This window comes from Zootoca vivipara, chromosome 16 (assembly GCF_965207765.1).
Source record: "Zootoca vivipara chromosome 16, rZooViv2.hap1.1, whole genome shotgun sequence".
NCBI classification, from domain to species: domain Eukaryota; kingdom Metazoa; phylum Chordata; class Lepidosauria; order Squamata; family Lacertidae; genus Zootoca; species Zootoca vivipara.
In genome coordinates, this window is record NC_142599.1 from 32194759 (window position 1) to 32202815 (window position 8057).

Genomic DNA, 8057 nt, shown 5'->3' on the forward strand with positions numbered 1-8057 from the left:
AAAGATATTGGAGCACTCCAAATCATTTGCCCATGTACGTGCACTGAAAACAGTAGATCTTGCCGAAAGGCAACAAATGGAGGTCTGCGGTGATCTGCTACAGAAGCAAAAACAGCAAATTTGCCCATCCCTAGTTGCATCCTGTGTTTGTCAGTGGTGGGTGGGATGCCATTTGGGGCTTTTCCATCTTGAGCACCAGAATTATTCCCATGCCAATTTTTTGATCATGAATTACCCTTCTGGGGTCAGGCCCTGTGGTTCCCCCCCCCCCCAACCCGCAATCTTCCAAGAACAAAGCCCGTCTCTCCACTTTCGCTGGAGCGTGTCTTCCATTTCCCACCTCCCACCATCGTTCCTCTTTATAGGTCTCTGTTGCTCTGGCAGAGAATGGCCTAATTTTCTCCCCATTGTTACAGTCTCCACTTTCCAGACCAACTGGGTTTTTGACACTCCTCTGCCCTCCCCCTCTCCTTTTCTTTTCCCTTCTTTTTATTTTATTTTTTTGCTGACACAGGTTTGGGCTCCCATCTGGAAGCAATCAGGACTGTAAATAGAGCTGAGCTCCAACTTTCCACAAGAGCAATGTTGCGGGTGGACGGAGGGCTGGCAGCGGGTCCAAAAATGCAGTCTGGCTTTTGTTGCTCTTCCCCCCCACCCCCACCCCCACCCCAAATACACACACACACACCAATTTCCCAATCGCTCATGTAGAAATCAGCAGGAAAAAATGAGCGGGGAAACTACCCTGAACTTGTCTCCTCCAACCACCCCCACCCCGTGACTCTCGATCTGGGTCAACTTCAGAAGAGCCTAAATTCCCAGTGATTCATCCCCAGATGTACGCCAGCCTGACACAGCTGCGCTATGTCACCCGCAGGAGCTGGGTTCACAAGGAGAGAAGGGATGGTTCCAGCTGAATTATCTCTAGATGCTCCTGCAATGGACAGGACATCCTCTGGGCAGCCCCAGGCTTTGGGACAAAGGAAGAAAGACACGACAGAGAGAGATCAACCCTCCTGGAACTGAGGAGTGAGGAGAGCTTGGGATCTGGGAGGCCAAATGTCCATTAGGAAACAGTGTCCATTAAGGCAAATGGGGGCACAGCCCCACTAACCTCACCTTGCCCTCTGACATACCCCACCTGCTTGCCTCCTTACCTATATCCAGTCCAGGGGGTGGACCTGCCTGCCAGCTGAGCTTCCTCCTCAGTCTCAGGGTTGTACAAGTCAGCAGGGAGAAGGAGAAGGATGGAGACAGAACTAGAATGAGTTGGCTCTGCCTGTTACTAGCTCTGGCGCCATCTACTGTTGGGCTCCACTGACATGAGTCAGCAGTGTGATGCAGCAGCTAAAAAAGCCAATGCAATTCTGGGCTGCATCAATAGGAGTATAGCATCTAGATCTAGGGAAGTAATAGTACCATTGTATTCTGCTCTGGTCAGACCTCACCTGGAGTACTGTGTCCAGTTCTGGGCACCACAGTTCAAGAAGGATACTGACAAGCTGGAACGTGTCCAGAAGAGGGCAAGCAAAATGGTCAAAGGCCTGGAAACGATGCCTTATGAGGAACGGCTTAGGGAGTTGGGTATGTTTAGCCTGGAGAAGAGAAGGTTAAGGGGTGATATGGTAGCCATGTTCAAATATATGAAAGGATGTCATATAGAGGAGGGAGAAAGATTGTTTTCTGTTGCTCCAGAGAAGCGGACACGGAGCAATGGATTCAAACTTCAAGAAAGAAGATTCTACCTAAACATTAGGAAGAACTTCCTGACAGTAAGAGCTGTTCAGCAGTGGAATTTGCTACCAAGGAGTGTGGTGGAGTCTCCTTCTTTGGAGGTCTTTAAGCAGAGGCTTGACAGGCATATGTCAAGAATGCTTTGATGGTGTTCCTGCTTGGCAGGGGGTTGGACTGGATGGCCCTTGTGGTCTCTTCCAACTCTATGATTCTATGATTCCCTGCCTTCTGCCCAACCAGTCCCCAATGAGCACCACCAGCCAACACTAAGTAGGATGAAGATTGCACGCACGCACGCACGCGCACGCCTGAAGGCAAGCAACCGAGGATCTGGCTGAGGGAAAGCAGAGGTTGCTGGGGCAGTGCCGCCTTCTCCCCAATGAACCAGCTGCTCTAAAATGTGCATTTAATACTGGGCAGAATGTGCAATGGGATACAGTGAAAAGAGAGAGGAGGCCTGATGAAAAGTGAAGCATAAAGTCTCAAAACACCCAGAATGCTGAGCATCGTCAATTCGTACTTTGGTGATGTTCAGATTCCATTACAGCAAGGAGATATACTGTATGGGTTGTGGGTTCTGAGAGGTGGAGCTATCAGAAGTTCCAAAACTCCCAGCTAGCTTCTCTCATGAGTTTTGCATGCTGTTTGCTGTGGCATTTTGTATTGGTTTTTTAAAAAATCTGGTTATTGGTGTCTTGATGCTGTACACAGTGGAAAGATTGGAGGGGTGTCTTAAAAGAAACCCTTTAAAAAACTTTTAAAAAGGAAAGAAACATAATGTTTGGGCCATAGTTGTTTGCATGGAGTTGCTGGGAGGTTTACTGAGCACTTATTCTGATTTGTTGGCGGAGAGGTTAGTAGATGATGATCGTAGAGTTGGAAGGGACACCGGGGGTCATCTAGTCCAACCCCCCCTGCAACATACAGGAATCGAACCTGCAACCTTGGTGTTATCAGCACCACACTCTAACCAACTGAGCTATCCAGGCTGTTGCTTCAAAACAGCCTATACTTTCCGGGGCATTTTGCTGTCAGTTCCCTTTTCACAAAAAGTCCAATCTCTCTCTTTTAAAAATAAAAAAATAATTTTTTTTATTAATTTCCCAAACACAACAAAAATAAAAACAACAATACATATTCAAACATAAAAAATTAAAAATAAAAAGAGTTGACTTTCCCCTATTCCCTTCCCTGGTTCCATTGTTTATCATCATACCGCATGTTCATTTTAATCAAAAAGTTCAGTCTCAAGGGGTCAGTTCTGCACGGCCTCCTAATCAGCTTTCATTGTGCGACCTTCCTGCCTTTGCCAATGTGTGATCGAATCCCATCCCAAAATAGCGAGCGTTTCACTCTCAGAACTTGTAAGGTTGCAGGTGCAGGTTTCTGCCGCAAGGGGGGAGCAACGAGCCTTCCAACGATGTTCCTCTTTTTACATTGCTGGGTATCTGCTGCGATTTTATTCAGTGTACAATGCAGAAGACAAGTGGAGCGTCCCTGTTCAGGGTGCCTGCCAGCCAGCCACGCCCTTTCCTAGGATAGTCCATTCCACATTTCCAGTCCTCCATTCCCCAGTAAACTGTTTTATGTTTTAACCCCTGATTAGGAAATAAAAGCTGAATGCTGATTGATTGATTGATTGATTGATTGATTACAGTTCTTGACCAGCACACAAAGCTGAATGCTTTTTAGACTTTTAATCTTGAGACGTGGATGGCATTAGACTGGATACAGAGGAATTCAACACCCTTTAATGCTCTTTTTTTCCCCAGCCTGAGAAAGGCTACAACCCCTGGTGGATTTCTGCCTGTTGGGCAAACTTGGACCAGAATATACTGTGATTCTAATGACTGTACAGGTTTTAGCAGCTCTGAAATCCACCTTGTGAGGCAGGAAAACAGCAAGCATCTAGATCAGTGTCATGGACTGGTTGGACGCAGAGGCATGGTTGGAAGAACCAGATGAGGAAACCCCCAAGGGAAGAAGGCTCAGGGAGTCCAGGGAGTGGAGGTCAGTGGGAGAAGAGGAAGAAGACTTTGGGTAGGAGATGTCCAAAGATGAACAGGGAACAGGGTTTAGTGAGCAGCAAAAAAGGCTGTGGCAGAGAGCAGTTCAGAAGCGGAGGCAGAAGCGGAGGCTGGAGAGGAGGGAGGCCAAGAGGCAGAGATGGATCAGGCTTGTGAAGGGGCACGGTGTCTTTCTCTCCTGCTGCAAAATTTTCTCTCTCCTCCCAGATCTCCCAGAACCAGGAGAGGCATGAAAGCGGGAGGAGCGAAAACAGGCACACTGGCATAGTCTCCAGTTGTTTGGAAATAACACTGGAAAGGAGGAGACATGGGAGGCGGGGACCTTTAGTCTCAGCAGCAGCTTCATGGAGGCAAGTTCTGAGTTGCTGTGCTCTCATTGGGCCTGACACTCCTGCGCAGATCCTGTTTTGCTAATAGGGAACCCCCAGCTTGCTCAGTGTGATTTACGGCTGGCTTGCTCCCGTCCGTGAGGGAGGTTTGTGTCTGGTCTACGAGTGAAGATGGCGCACCCACAAAAGAGCAGCGTCCTGTTTCCAAAGCGACATTTGTTGTTGTTGTTCCATTTATGCATTGCTCCCTATGAAGCACCTCAAAGTGATTTCACAACTCAATAAAAACATATGCAAAACACTAATGTTATATAAAAACGATTAAATTGCAGATATAGAAACAAGACCAAAGTCAACTGGGATAAAAATACCCACTGAGGACTTGTCCATGTTTCTGCTTTCTAGGCATGGGCCCGAGCATTTTGGCTTTCTCCTGGGAAACGCACTGTTTGCCGCTGAATCAGAACAAATGTCAGTCTGCACAAAACTCAATTGCTGTTTGCTCTGATTCAGAAGTAAAGAACAGATTTCTCTATGGGAAACGGAGGTGTGGATGAGCCCTTGGAAGAGCTACGGTAAGTGAGAGTAAGTTAAAAATGTTAAACTGCACATGCTTGGAATGTTTTCACTTTTGTTTATCAAGGTTGCCACAGTGTCTTCGTGTGAGAGTATCTTTTGTAGCCCACGAAAGCTAACACCGTAAATTAGTCTTGAGATACCACAAGACTCACTTTGTTACCTTACTTTATGCGTGCCTTTTGGGCAGAAGGAGGTCCTATTCTGGGAACTTCAACAGGGCTGCCTTACAACCAGCTGTAGGACAGCAACTTTTTTAAAAAAAAGAAAATGCAGACTACATATTGGCTGATAGTTTTGGGGCCACCAATATGTCTCAGATTGAGACATAAAATATTGGTGCAAAATGTTAAAACAGCTGCTATTGAATGAATGAATTTATTAATACGGTCGCAGACCAGCATCAACACACACAGTATCACAGATCATAAAACATAATTCAGTTATGTGTTTTGCTATTTTGCTGTTCAGACTAGTTAATATCTTCCAAAAAAGAAACAGCAGAATTACATTAGAATCATAGAATTGTAATAATAATAATAATAATAATAATAATAATAATAATAATAATTTACTATTTATACCCCGTCCATCTGGAAGTTGTAAGGTACACCAAGGGTCATCTAGTCCAACCCCCTGCAATGCAGGAATAAAATTGTCCCTCTGTTAAAAGGCCAGTGTGGTGTAATTGTTCAACGGTGTTGGACCTAGTCCTGGGAGGGTACAGTGGACCCTCTGGATACAAATTTAATTTGTTCCGGGGGTCCGCGCGCATCCTGAAATATCTGTATCCAGAGGCGCTGCTTCTGCGCATGCGTGCGGTGCGATGGAGCGCTTCTGCGCATGCACGAGCGGCAAAACCCGGAAAAATACTCGAGAGTAACCTAACTTGAAGCTCTACTGTACCTCTATGCAAGCACAAAGCTTTCATTGTGATCTTGACCCAGCCACCAACTCTTTGCGTAGCCTACCTGGGGGGGGGGCACTGTTTTGAGGAAGTCTGAGCACTCCAGGGGAAAGCATTGAGGAGTAGGGGTGAAGGATGCCTAAGTAGCACTGCTATATTTTCAGTTGAAAATGCACAGTTTAGGATGGCGATCTTAAAATGAAATATTCTGCTATCTTTCTTCCTGTGGCCCACATTTTGTCCACTAAGAAATACACTTTGCCCCTCTGGGCTCCCTCCATGGGTGTAGGAGGGGGGGAGCTGCCCCCCTCAAATCAAGCAAATAAATAAGAATACTTAACTAACTGACCAATTGCATTACAGATAACTCAGTTCTGCCCCCCCCAATAAAGCCTGCCCCCATCTAAAATAAATCCTAGCTGCGTACATGGCTCCTCCCACTCGATTTTTTTTTTCTGGTGATGCCGCTGGTTCTAATCAACCAGACTCTGATTACAAAGTTACAAAGAGAATGAGAACGGAGATACATTTTCTCCAGCCCTTACATTTCTTTACAGCATTACTGTACAATGTTTTACAGGAAACATTTGCCCTGCAAGGACCCCTTTGCTAATGAGCGTCAGCACGGATGTGTCTTTTGCACAGCTGTTTTTTTGCAGGATGCTCTCGAAGCATAGTTGCCAAGTTATCCCTTTTTTACAGGGATTTTCCCTTATGCTGAATAGGCTTCCTCACGAGAAAAGGGAAAACTTGGCAGCTATGTCTCGAAGGAGCAGGAAGTTATAAGGGAAACTTTTGGGACCTCTGCTGGCACGCAGCGAGTTAAATTATGCAGCACCTGGGCGATTGAATGGGCGGGATTATGTAGATTTAGCACCAATGGCCATCGAGCAACCAGGCAGACGGCTGAGAAATTGACAAGGTGGATGGAATACACTATTTTTGAGATTAAACTGTCTATCAAGAGGCAGCTGAGTTGGACAACAGAAGCAGAAACGTTGCCGAAGCATGTTTTGTGGAATTGGAAACGGTGCTGAGTCCAATGAGGCGGTGAGCGCTTTGCAACACCACTTGCCCTCCGACAGCTCAAAATCCGTCCGGAAAGCGGTCGTGCGTAACTTTTGTTGTGCTTTGTATCGCTTCTCGGCCTTTTGGCTAAGATCAAGTGTAGTATCTGTTCTTATCAGTTTAATATCTGATATGTCCTCTATTTGAGGACTATATATTAAATGGATTTTTGGAGCTGGGAGATGGAATAGGGGCTTGCTCCGTCCACTCCATGCATCGACCTGGTATTGCAGTACCTCCAGGAACGGTGCACCTCCCTTTGGGGGGAATATTACTGGTGCAAAAAACAGAATTGACTCTATGGCTGTAGTGCTACTGCTTAGAGAAATCACATATGTTATATACAGTCTCTTCTCCCCCCCTCCCCCAAGCTTGCATTTCCACCGTTCAAGAGGTAAAGGGACCCGTGACCGTCTTTGGGGTTGCGCGCTCATCTCGCATTATTGGCCGAGGGAGCCGGCATACAGCTTCCAGATCATGTAGCCAGCATGGAGCGGTACCTATTTATCTACTTGCACTTTGACTGGCTTTTGAACTGCTAAGTTGGCAGGAGCTGGGACCGAGCAACGGGAGCTCACCCCGTCCTACTGATCAGCAAGCCCTAGGCTCTGTGGTGTAACCTACAGCGCCACCTGCATTGCACCGTTAAGGGCTCGCAAATGATGGTGGGGAAATGTTTCCATTTGCATGTAAAACTGAATTTATCAAACTTGTGTACATATTCTGAAACACAAACACCCTTCAAAATCCAGTTATCTGAAAAGCTCTGTATAGTTCCCTTAAAGGTAAAGGGAGGGATGTGGGTGGTGCTGGAGTCTTAACCACTGAGCCTAGAGCTTGCCGATCAGAAGGTTGGCGTTTTGGATCCCGGCGATGGGGTGAGCTCCTGCCAACCTACCTTAGCAGTTCGAAAGCATGTCAAAGTGCAAGTAGATAAATAGGTACCGCTCCGGTGGGAAGGTAAACGGCGTTTCCGTGCGCTGCTCTGGTTCGCCAGAAGCGGCTTAGTCATGCTGGCCCCATGACCTGGAAAGTTGTCTGCAGACAAACGCCGGCTCCCTCGGCCAGTAAAGTAAGATGAGCGCCGCAACCCCAGAGTCGGTCCTCTACCTTTATGTTTAAAGGTAAAGGGACCCCTGACCGTTAGGTCCAGTCGCAGACGACTCAGGGTTGTGGCGCTCATCTCGCTTTACTAGCCTAGCAAACAATATTTACGAAAATGCCTACGAGGGGCAAGTGCGCGTGAAAATATAGTGGTGAAAATGGCACACAAAAGTCCATTATATTAAAAGAAATTACTTACAGAAATGTGCGTGTTAACCAAAAATTGATTTATTAAGCACTAAAGCACATGAATTTCCATGAGGATTTTTTAGACATGAAAACTCACAAAATGCTGCAGAAATGTGGAAAACC

At 46.5% G+C, this 8057-nt stretch overlaps 1 non-coding gene across 1 annotated transcript; it reads left to right on the forward strand.

Moving 5' to 3' along the window:
* Window positions 1–6708: 6708 nt before the first annotated feature.
* Window positions 6709–6899, forward strand: LOC118076613 (U2 spliceosomal RNA). Its single transcript, XR_004691521.1, has one exon. It is a non-coding gene; the product is annotated as a U2 spliceosomal RNA (small nuclear RNA).
* Window positions 6900–8057: the final 1158 nt, after the last annotated feature.